Here is a 13,343-nt window from a genome sequence, read left to right as displayed (position 1 = left end):
CATACAATAGACCAATCATAGGGACCCCCACAGCAAATCTGCCTCCTTCTTGGTTGGCTTCATACTCTTTGATATTGTCTTTGCTAGCAGCTGCTCTCTTTGGCCCTTTTAAGGCTTTCACCCAGATAACACAGATGTGGACAAAGTCAAGAACACACTTGGTACATTTGGTGGTTTATACTTCATGAGACTGAGAAGAATCTAATTAGCCCCTGAACTATTGTACTGTTTAGGAAAGGTGCATGACACTCCTATGGTTAATGGTTTGCAATAAACCTGAAGGAAATTAACAATTTTACATCTAGTGTACAAAGACTATAATGCATCAGAGATGATTCTCTCCTCTCTATTGTATTCTAAAAGTTTTGTATTAAAAGTACACGTGTGTGTGTATATATATATATATATATATATTTTTTTTTTTTTTTTTTCCCTAGTGATAGTTCTATAAGGTTCGTCAGTAGGGTCTTTATCGTTTTTACCATCATGTAAAGAACTTATCATCTGTTCGGTAATCATACATGTTGACTGAGATCTTCTTGATCTTTATATAAGATGTCCATATGTGAAATCATAGGTATCTACTTGATACTTCACATCATATATGTTAATTTTAAACTCTGCATTTATCTCATAATTTCTTAATAAACAATGAATAAAATATTTTATAATTTCATATTTGTCTAGTCTGTGTAGTCAGTCCTTCACAAGTGAACCAGGGGGTTACAAATAAGCAGAAAATTAAAGTATTTCATATAATAGTCTGTTATTATGTAGATTCACAAGAAAGATGCTTTCTGAATTATTTTCCTTTAAAAATTCCTTAGGGATGGAGGGAGCACGTGTGGAGAACTAGCTAGCTTTTTCCAAAGGTCGTTTAGTAAGAAGGTTGGACTCTTTGCCACAATAGGTGTCTACATGACTCAGCTCCAATTTGGAGGACTTCTCCCAGATCACAGGCATCTGCAATGTAGTATCCTTCATTCCCAAAACGTGTCTAGAAGGATTACAGGAATAGAATGCAAGGAAATACTCCACTTCTCTGACTGCTCAGAGCTCAACATTGCAGTTGTTTCCTTTATATACAGATGGGACAACTGAGCGTTGGCAGAAAGGACCATCATATGAGGATGTGGAACAATTAGAACTCTCATACATTGTGGGAATGTCAAGTGGTAGAACAATTTGGAAAAAAGAGTTTGAATATTTCTTATAAACTTAAACAGAAATCTACTCTATGACTCATCCATGCCAATCCTACATATTTACCAAAGAGAAACAAAAACATAAAACATTGTACAGAATATTCATAGAAATTTTATTCATAGTAACTAAACACTGTAAAAACCCCAAAGGCCATTTTTAGGAGAATGGTTAAAAGAATTTAAACTACTGATGCATGTCAGAACCCAATTGAATCTCATAAATATATTCAGTGAAAGAATCCAGATACCAAATATTATACACTTTATGATTTCACTTATATAATGTTCAGAAACAAGTGAAACTCATCTATGGTGATAGAGACTAGAATAATGATTGTCTACAGTTACGTGTAGGTGGTGAATAAGCCCTATATCTTCATTGGAGTGGAGGTTATACAAGGATAAACATATATCAAAACTTACTGAATCCTATACTAAGCATCTTTGTATTGTATTCTTTGTCATTTTTATCTAAAAAATTATAAAATTAAGTAGATGAAATAAATTAACTATATCACAAACAAGAATAAATGTAACAGTACCAATTACTCGATTCAAAATATGAATAATTACCTACTGGAAAAACATCTAGCTATATTTTGCTTGTAAAAGTAGAGCTGAAACCAAAGTTAACAGAAAAGTTTAAAGAAAAGTGGATGCAAACAACATGTAACAGGTAAACAAAATAAAGCTAGTATAGTCACTTATGTTAGAAATGATAGACTGAAAGACCAAAGTTATTACTAAATTCAAAAAGGCCATTTTATAAAAATGAAATTTGCATCTACAGTACTGATGTGTGAAATTCTTAGGTGGACCTGTTCCTGCTGGCAGCACACCTACTGTGCCCTGGTGACCAGGTGCTTGCCTGTTGCTGCTTCTGAAAAATAGCAACTTTGCCAACATGCCTATCTTCAAAACTCGTGGTAGTTCTTCTCATTGGAAGAATTTATTCTGGGACTTACTGTCTAGAGAATCTGGGGAAATATTTCTTAGTTTTCATCCTGGACAACGACAATCTATTTACCTAATAGTAAGCTTGAAAAAATATGAAGGGAAAAAAAACAGGCAGTTCTTTCCAAAAAAATATTGACAAATTCAATATTGACAAGATTTTAACACACTTAACTCTGCAATTGGCAGAAATTTTAAGAAAAATGTAGAAAAAATAACAGCAAACACTAGTGCTAGTTCTATTATTTTTAGAATCAAAATCAGACACAACTAACAAAGTTCTGAGCTCTCAAACATGGCTGTGCTGCACTATCTCATTTAGTCTGAATGACAGACTCATAAAAATCACCATGATGCACTACACAACCAAACTTTTCTCCATTAACCAATTTAGCGGTCAGCAAGTTGTTGTGTGGTTTTTTTTCTTTAAAGAGGGCACTTTTCAAAAATACTCATTAAATTTGTATTTTAAATTAAAATAATGGTGCTATTTTGCAGGTGAGTTTGAAAGAGGAGCTTATATAAGTCTTCTAATTGCGTTTTGGAGCTTGTTCTAACTTACATATTATTGTTACTGTAATAAATAAAGCTTGGTTCAAGAAAATTAGCTTCTTTCAGTATACATCATTAAACCTAAAGCCTGACTATATTTTCCCATTACAGTTTTTAAAAAAAAGCAATTTCTAAAAGCAGACAATCCAATGGAAGTAAGCCCAGACCATACACTCTGTTATCTATTCATAGATTAATTCTCTTAAATATGATTTATGCTATTTTGATATTTTAAGCAAAAGTTATACTTGACTACATATGCCTATTCTTTAATTTCTCTAATATATCCCAGTAAAAATATCTCCTTCAGTCAAATTACATGGGATATATCTATCAGATAGAGAGAGAGAGAGAGAGATGTAAGACAAAACTTGAGGAAAGTTTAAGCATGAGCTCAAAAATGTAAAACCTTAAATCAGCTCCCTCTTGGAAATGAATGACTGTTCATGTCTTTATGGCACACTGTCAGTAGTATAGCCACTGACAAAGTAAATTTTTTTTGCAATTTTCTGTTTTCGTTGATTGATAGATATATATGGCATTAGATAAGTGAGAAAGCAATGGCATTACTGTAAGCAGGATAAGCATAGGTCAAAGAGTAAAGGCGTATACAACTTACACAATGAATTATTAGAACATTGACAATTTGATTAGGAATTCATATATAAGTATGAGTTACTTATAAAATGATTTATATTAATAAAGATCAAAATGTTTATCAGATGTTTAGAATATCATATATAACAATATATCTACTTCTACCTTAATCTCTCAAGCAAGCCCTTGCTCCCTATCTATCTTGATTTTAGCTACTCGGGATGCCCAGCCAGATGTTTACATTATATATTAGCTTGTGAGGTCATCAGGCTCTTCCTTGCCCCAGGCAACTTAGTAATTCAGGAGTTCTTGTACTATGTATGGTATCAATATTCAAAGGGAATTTCTTTGTAATTCCGTGCAACCTTCAATGTTCTTACCAGTCCCCAAGATCAATAGTTTTTGTTCATGTCTACTTGTATTAACTAAAATTAATGATTTAAAAGCTGGTGCTTACACTTCCCGTGGACCCTCTTCCAGAATGTGTTTCCAAATCTAGCTTTCTCAGATTAAGCATTCTCCTTGAACCTCTAATTGGATTCTTGAACCTTGACCAACTGATAGAGGTGAATCCATACTTGGAGCTTTGGGCTGTCTTTACCAATTTTGCCTCCTTTATTATTTCTTAAATCATTCTAGGAAATTTTGAATTTTTAATAAAAAAGTAAATATTTTATAAATAAATAAATACACACCCACATATATACGCTGCTGAAGGAGGAGGAAAAAAATAAGAAGAGGGAAAAGAAGAAGCATGCATGCTTCCAAATTCAAAACATTAGAAACGAGAAACCTTAATTTTGGAAAATAATACATTTATCTTTGGACTGAGATTAAGAAAAAGCAACATCACTTAAATAATATTACTAATCTCTTTTCCTAAATTTAGTTTCATTTAGATCCTACTTCATTTACAGTTCATCCATATCTTGACCCTCTAAATAACCCAGCCCAAGAAATTATTCTCTTGATGGGAAGACTTTTGTTTATAAAGTAATGCTTCCCGATCATTCAGAAGTATATTCCAAATTACTAAGTATTAAACGAGCTACTTTTCTCTTAAGTTAGAACTTTGTTTTAACTGTATTATTCCTCCTACTCCCAGAAGAAATAGTATATACTATTTAACAGATCCTAAGGAGTTGTTATATAAAGATAGACTAAATATATTTGAGTTAGATGGGAAATTAGAAACAAAGACATTTATTCAGGCTTCAGAAGCATGCCTTTTCTGTGTTAGGATCAAACCCTTTTCCCTACATTTCCTCACAGATAATGTATCTCATCTATTTCTGAGATGGGATAAGTAGTTGACAAGGACAAAAAATGAAAAGTGTTTAAAAGTCGTGAGAAAAATCCACAGCACCCCTAACAGTGTAGAAATGTCTGTTATTGGAATGGGTATGTGGTTATCTTCTGTTACTATAGAATGGACATTTCTTCTCTCCCAACCTTCACAGAAATTAAACAAAGGACTTTTGCTTTGACGATAAGTAAAGGATTGTAAACATAAGAAATTAAATTTGGCAAGGACTCTTTTTATTGAGGGGAATTTGGGGCTTTGCTGGCATACTAGACTTTGGAATTCCTTTATGCTTTGGAGACTCTGTTGACCTCACTCCTCAAGGCAGGCAGGAAAGGACATGATAATTAAAGGAAGAAGTATGGTCCAAAACTTTTATGTTCCTTGTGCTTTACTCTTGAGAATGTATGAATGATAGCCACACTACTGGAAAGTGGGAAGAAAAAGACTTTATTTCAAAGACAACCTTAATTTTTCTGGGCTATTACTCATATGAATTACCATTTAGTCTATTTTTAAACACATAATATTTGTCTTATGAGATATTTAAGGAGAAAACTTGAATACTATCCACAGAATAAAATATTAGCCACAATGAACAGGAGAGTTCATTCCTGATGTTTCTTTATTTTTAGTTATTCTAGAAACTCATAGATTATAATCCCATGCCTTAACAGAAAGCAGTGCTCACAGGAGTACTGCCCAGTTGATGTCCTGGTTACATTTGAAAATCACATTCAATTTTCTCTAGTATACTATAATTTAAGAGAATTAAAATCCCACCTCAGTGAAAATAAATTCCCTAAATTCTTTAAGAAAACAGAGAAGTAGACATAATAATTTTCAGAAACACAGTCACAAAAACTTAAGAAACATTTGATTCAAAAAATAAAAACCACATCACATGTAAAACTTATGAATCCTTCATGCTAATCATTGTAATTATGTACTAACAATACTTGAAAATATGTGAGGAATTCCAGGAAGCTGGAAAGATAGCTACAACCATTTCCTTATTATTCCTTTGGCTTGTTTGTTTTTCTTTTAAACCATGTCCTTCTTTTGTATGGTTCTTATTCTCATTTCTTTTTAGTACATATGCAATCCCAGTTTTCTATGCATGCACACATACATTATTCAGGGTCCAGAAAACCCAAAGGGCACACTCTAAGGATAATTCAGAGAAGAGCTAATAAAAGGATTATTTTCAAAGGTGTGACCATGCAGACACCACATTAGGTAGTATTGTACCCAAAAGCTAGTAACACCAGATTTCTTTAAGACCCCTGGTCCTGAAGAGATGAAGCTAGGGATATTAGTTATTTGGCAAGTTAAGACAAGATGCAGGGACTTCCCTGGTAGCGCAGTGGTTAAGAATCCACCTGCCAATGCAAGGGACATGGGTTTGAGCCCTGGTCCGGGAAGATCCCACATGCCGCGGAGAAATTAAGCCTGTGCGCCACAACTACTGAGCCTGCACTCTATAGCCTGCGAGCCACAAATACTGAAGCCCGCATGCCACAACTACTGAAGCCCGCGTACCTAGAGCCCGTGCTCCTCAACAAGAGAAGCCACCGCAATGAGAAGCCAGTGCAGCTCAACGGAGAGTAGCCCCCGCTCACCGCAACTAGAGAAAGGCCACGTGCAGCACCAAAGACCCAACACAGTCAAAAAAAAGACACGATGCATTACTACACTGCAAAAACAAAAATGGTTTGAAGGAGAGGATCATTTGACAAGAGCTAAAACTTTTCATCAAGAGGGATACTAACAGACTGAAGCAGACCTACAAGGATAGAGCTGGAGTAATCATTGTTCTGAATTAACTCTCCTATCTCCCTCCTGTCTCCTCTCAGGACTTCTTTTTGCCAAACCCATCATGAAACCTAGGAATGAGGAATCCTGTTGTAGCCCATACATTTCAGCCTTTCAGGATACAGAGAGGGGAATAGGGAAACAGAGAGTGTATCTTCAAGGGCAGATAAGAGACATCCAGTGTATGTAGGTGTGTTTGTGTCAGCTGGTATATTTCTTCCTGGAATCCTTCCACTTTTTAACCAAGCAGAACAAATATTTTAAAACTATGTAGAAGAAAAAACAGTTTGGGTTTAGACATGAATTATGGGCCAAGCACTGTATCAAGCCCTTTATAAATGAAATAAATAATAATATTCACATTTCACTTAAGGAAATAGGACAGAGAAAGTAAATAGCTTGCTCTGGATCATAAAGCTAGTTAGGAGTAGAAATTCAGTTCCAATCCATATCTAATTTTAAAATACTTGCTTTTAAACACTATATGATAAAGCTCTGTTCCTTGCAGCATCCCTTGTGAATCTATCCTCTGTAATTTCCTGAGTCTAAGATAATCTCTTCCTGCTTCGGGCAAACATTGTCTTTATTTTTATGTGCATCTTATGGCACTTATTTGGGTCACTTTTATATAAATTAAATGATGTACCTTCCTCTTATTCCTGGTGCATAGTGGAGTCCTGGAGGGCAAGGCTCCAGACATGACCTCACAAGCAAGGCTGAACATGGTGTGCTTGTGTACCAGCTTTTGAAGAACTGCGAGGGTAGATAGTATGGGGCAGATAATGAGTAGTTAATTAACTTTCCCAAGCTCATATTGTTATCACATGACAGGACAGCATTACAAGACAGCTAATCTGGTCGAGAAACTACACTTTACCATATACCATCCTATCTCCTAGTACAGAATACAGACAAGGCCAATAAGCAGAGGATGAGAGTGTTGGAAAAGTCAAACTACTTAATATTTATAGTGGATTTCACTATTTGATACTGAATAGCTTCAGAAACACACCACTTATCCTAAAAAAATAAGGGTGAGTTCATAAGTTTGTGCTTTGAGAGGTCATGGATTTACTTGGTCCACTGGAATTGTCTTAGTTCAAGCTGCTATAACAAAATACCACGAACGGGTGGCCTACAAACAACAGAAATTTATTTATCACAACTTCTGTAGGCTGGAAGTCTGAGATCAGGGTGCCAGCATGGTTGGTTTCTGGTAGGAGCCAGAGCCCTCTACCAGGTTGCAGACTGAAAGATTCTCATTGTGTCTTCACATTGTGGAGAGAGAGCAGGCCAACTCTTTGAACTCTTCTTGTAAGGGCATTAGTACCATTTATGAGGGCACCACCTTTATGACCTAATTACATTCCAAAGGTCTCACCTCCAAGTACCATCACATTGGAGGTTAGATTTCAACATATGGATTTGGGGGGTGGGGGACATAAACATTTAGTCCATGACAGGAACCAAGTGTTGGTCACTTGCAACAGAGAAGACAAATGGATAAATCCTAAAATAACCGCATTTGCATAAATAGTATTTTAGTTTGAACACAAAAAATTTCTCATAAGAAGAAATGACTTTCTGTCTTGAAAAAGTAAATGCATGTTCTCATTAGCAGTCCATTTTAGGGGCCAGTCCTGATGGAAGTGCTCCTCAGTTGAGTCTGCTCCATTGAGGTAGATGGTATAGGAAACAAAGTTCTGCTATGGCTCTGAAATAGATTATGGATTATTCAATACAGAGGCTGATTCCTTTTTTCTTTTAATTTTTATTTTATATTGGAGAATAGGTGATTAACAATGTTGTGTTAGCTTCAGGTATACAACAAAGTGATTCAGTTATATATATACTTGCATCTATTCTTTTTCAAATTATTTTCACATTGAGGTTATTGCAGAATTTTGAGCAGAGTTTCCTGTGCTGTACAGTAGGTCCTTGTTGGTTATATATTGTAAATACAGCAGTGTGTATGGGTCAATCCCAAACTCCCAATCTATCTCTCCCCCCACCCTTCCCCCAGTAGCCATAAATTCTTTCTCTGAGTCTGTTTCTGTTTTGTAAATAAGTTCATTTGTATCATTTTTTTGATTATACATATGTGATATCATATGATATTTGTTTTTCTCTAACTTGGTATGATAATTTCCAGGTCCATCCCTGTTGCTGCAAAGGGAATTATTTCATTCTTTTTAATGGCTGAGTATTATTCCATTGTATGTATGTATCACATCTTCTTTATCCATTCATCTGTTGATTGACTGCTTCCATGTCTTAGCTGTTGTGAACAGTGCTGCAGTGAATATTGGGGTGCATGTATCCTTTCAAACCATGTTTTTCTCCAGATATATGCCCAGGAGTGGGATTGCTGGATCATATGGTAGCTCTATTTTTAGTTTTTTTGGGAACTTCCATATGTTCTCCATAGTGGGTGTATCAATTTACATTTCCAAAAACAGTGTAGGAGGGTTCCCTTTTCTCCACACCCTCTCCAGGATTTAATGTTTGTAGGTTTTTTGATAATGGCCATTCTGACCGGTGTGAGGTGATATTGTAGTTTTGATTTGCATTTCTCTAATAATAAGCGATGTTGAGCATCTTTTTTTGTGCCTCTCAGCCATCTGTATGTCTTCTTTGGAGAAATGTCTAGTTACAACTTCTGCCCACGTTTTGATTGGGTTGTTTGTTGTTTTGATATTGAGCCACATGAGCTGTTTGTAAATTTTGGAGACTAATCACTTGTCAGTCACATCGTTTGCAAATATTTTCTCTATTCGGTGGGTTGTCTTTTTGTTTTGTTTATGGTTGCCTTTGCTGTGCAAAAGCTTTTGAATTTAATTAGGTCCCATTTGTTTATTTTTGTTTTTATTCCCATTTCTCTAGGAAATAGATCGAAAAACATATTGCTGCGATGTATGTCAAAGAGTGTTCTGCCAGTATTTTCCTCTAAAAGTTTTATAGTATCTGGTCTTAAATTTAGATCTTTTTGCTGTGGTGTTAAAGAATGTTCTGGTTTCATTTTTTTTACATGTAGCTGTCCAGTTTTCCCAACACGATTTATTTTTTTGTCTTTTATTAACATCTTTATTAGAGTATAATTGCTTTACAATGTTGTGTCAGTTTCTGCTTTATCACAAAGTGAATCAGTTATACATATGTCCCCATATCTTTTCCCTTTTGCATCTCCCTCCCTATCCCACCCCTCTAGGTGCTCACAAAGCACTGAGTTGATCTCCCTGTGCTATGTGGCTGCTTCCCACTAGGTATCTATTTTACGTTTGGTAGTGGATATATGTCCATGCCACTCTCTCACTTTGTCCCAGCTTACCCTTCCCCCTCTCTGTATCCTCAAGTCCATTCTCTTGTAGGTCTGCATCTTTATTCCCGTCTTGCCCCTAGGTACTTCTGACCATTTTCCTTTTTTCTTTTTTTTTTAGATTCCATATATATATGTTAGCATACAGTATTTGTTTTTCTCTTTCTGACTTACTTCACTCTGTATGACAGACTCTAGGTCCATCCAGCTCACTACAAATAACTCAATTTCGTTTCTTTTTATGGCTGAGTAATATTCCATTGTATATATGTACCACATCTTCTGTATCCATTCATCTGTCGATGGGCATTTAGGTTGCTTCCATGTCCTGGCTATTGTAAATAGAGCTGCAGTGAACATTGTGGTACATGACTCTTTTTGAATTATGGTTTTCTCAGGGTATATGCCCAGTAGTGAGATTGCTTGGGCGTATGGTAGTTCTATTTTTAGTTTTTTAAGAACCTCCATACTGTTCTCCATAGTGGCTGTACAAATTGACATTCCCACCAAAAGTACAAGAGGGTTCCCTTTTCTCCACACCCTCTCCAGCATTTATTGTTTGTAGATTTTTTGATGATGGCCATTCTGACTGGTGTGAGATGATATCTCATTGTAGTTTTTTTCTTTTTGTTTTTTTTTAAGATGTTGGGGGTAGGAGTTTATTAATTTATTTTTATTTTTGGCTGTGTTGGGTCTTCGTTTCTGTGCAAGCGCTTTCTCTAGTTGTGGCAAGCTGGGGCCACTTTTCATCGCAGTGTGCGGGCCTCTCAATATCGCAGCCTCTCTTGTTGTGGAGCACAGGCTCCAAACACGCAGGCTCAGTAGTTGTGGCTCGTGGGCCTAGTTGCTCCACGGCATGTGGGATCCTCGCAGACCAGGGCTCAAACCCGTGTCCCCTGCATTAGCAGGCAGATTCTCAACCACTGCGCCACCAGGGAAGCCCCTCATTGTAGTTTTTTTTTTTTTTGCGGTACGCGGGCCTCTCACTGTTGTGGCCTCTCCCGTTGTGGAGCACAGGCTCTGGACGTGCAGGCTCAGCGGCCACGGCTCACAGGCCCAGCCGCTCTGCGGCATGTGGGATCTTCCCGGACCAGGTCACGAACCCGTGTCCCCTGCATCGCAGGCGGGCTCTCAACCACTGTGCCACCGGGGAAGCCCTACCATACTGTTTTAATGACTGTAGCTTTATAGTATAGCCTGAAGTCATGGAGCCTGATTTCTCCAGCTCCGTTTTTCTTTCTCAAGATTGCTTTGGCTATTTGGGGTCTTTTGTGTCTCCATACAAATTTTAAAATTATTTGTTCTAATTCTGTGAAAATGCCTTCGTAATTTGATAGGGATTGAATTGAATCTGTAGATTGCCTCAGGTAATATAGTCATTTTGACATTGATTCTTCCAGTATAAGAACATGGTATGTCTTTCCATCTGTTTGTGTCATCTTCAGTTTCTTTCATCGTTATCTTATAGTTTTGGGGGTACAGTTCTTTTGTCTCCTTAGGTAGGTTTATTCCTAGGTATTTTATTCTCTTGGATGTGATGCTAAATGGCATTGTCCCTTTAATTTATTTTTCTGATTTTTTCCTTGTTAGTGTATAGAAGTGCGATAGATTTCCATGTATTAATTTTGTGACCTAGAACTTTACTGAATTAACTGATGAGCTCTAGTTGTTTTCTGGCAGCATCTTTAGGATTTTCTATGTATAGTATCATATCATCTGCAAATAGTGACAGTTTTACTTCTTTTCCAATTTGGATTCCTTTAATTTCTTTTTCTTCTCTGATTACCAAGGCTAGGACTTCCAAAACTATGTTGGCACGAGTGGACATCCTTGTCTTGTTCCTGATCTTAGAGGAAAGGCTTTCAGCTTTTCACCATTGAGAATGATGTTAGCTGTAGGTTTGTCAAGTATGGTCTTTATTATGTTGAGGTAGGTTCCCTCTATGCCCATTTTCTGTAGAGTTTTGATCATAAATAGGTGTTGAATTTTGTCAAAAGGTTTTTCTGCATCTATTGAGATGATCATATGGTTTTTATTATTCAGTTTGTTGATGTGTGGTGTATCACACTGATTGATTTGCAGATGTGGAAAAATCCTTGCATCCCTGGGATAAATCCTACTTGATCATGGTGTATGATCCTTGTTGGATTCAGATTGCTAATATTTGGTTGAGGATTTTTGTGTCTATGTTTGTCAGTCATATTGGCCTGTAAATTTCTTTTTTATGGTATCTTTGTCTGGTTTTGGTATCAGGGTGATGGTGGCCTCATAGAATGAGTTTGGGAGTGTTCCTTCTTCTGCAATTTTTGGAATTGTTTGAGAAAATAAGTGTTAACTGTTCTCTAAGTGTTGGATAGAATTCACCTGTGGAGCAATCTGATCCTGGACTTTTGTTTGTTGGGGTTTTTTTAATCACGGTTTCAGTACTTGTGATTTGTCTGTTCATATTTTCTATTTCTTCCTGCTTCAGTATTGGGAGATTGTACCTTTCTAAGAATTTCTCCATTTCTTCCAGTTTGTCCATTTTATTGGCATATAGTTGCTTGTAGTAGTCTCTTATGCTCCTTTGTACTTCTGTGGTGTCAGTTGTAACTTCTCCTTTTCATTTTTAATTTTATTGATTCGAGCCCTCTCCCTTTTTTTCTTGATGAGTGTGGCTAAAGGTTTATCCATTTTGTTTATCTTTTCAGAGAACACAGCTTTTAGTTTCACTGATCTTTTCTATTGTTTTCTTCATCTCTATTTCATTTATTTCTGCTCTGGTCTTTATGATTTCCTTCCACCTACTAACTTTGGGTTTTGTTTGTTCTTATTTCTCTAGTTGCTTTAGTTGTAAGTTTAAGTGGTTTTTGTGATTTTTCCTGTTTCCTAAGGTAAGATTGTATTGCTATAAACTTCCCTCTTAGAACTGCTTTTACCACATCCCACAGGTTTTGGATCATCATGCTTTTGTTTTTATTTGTCTGTAGGTAATTTTTTTTTAATTTCCTCTTTGGGTTCTTCAGTGATCCACCGGTTGTTTAGTAGTATGTTGCTTAGCCTCCATGTGTTTTTGTTTTTTACAGTTTTTTTTTCTTATAGTTGATTTCTAATTTCATAGCATTGTGGTCAGAAAAGATGCTTGATAAAATTTCAATTTTCTTAACTTTACTGAGCCTTTCTTTGTGGCCTAGCATGTGATCAATCCAGGAGATTGTTCCATGTGCACTTGAGAAGAATGTGTATTCTGTTGCTTTTGGATGGAATGCTCTATAAATATCATAGGTCCATCTCATCTGATGTGTCATTTAAGGCCTTTGTTATCTTATTGATTTTCTGTCTGGTTGATCTGTCCATTGATGAAAGTGGGGTGTCAAAGTCCCCCACTGTTCTTGTGTTACTGTCAGTTTCTCCCTTTATGGCTGTTAGTTTTTGCCTTATTTATTGAGGTACTCCTATGTTGGGTGCATATATATTTACAATTGTTATATCTTCTTGGATTGATCCCTTGATCATTATGTAGTGTCCTTCTTTGTCTCTTATAACAGTCTTTATTTTAAATTCTATTTTGTCTGATATGAGAATTGCTACTCCAGCTTTCTTTTGATTTCCATCCTTCTTT

This window comes from Phocoena phocoena, chromosome 6 (genome assembly GCF_963924675.1).
Source record: "Phocoena phocoena chromosome 6, mPhoPho1.1, whole genome shotgun sequence".
Lineage (NCBI taxonomy): Eukaryota > Metazoa > Chordata > Mammalia > Artiodactyla > Phocoenidae > Phocoena > Phocoena phocoena.
Note: the sequence above shows the minus strand (reverse complement) of the source record.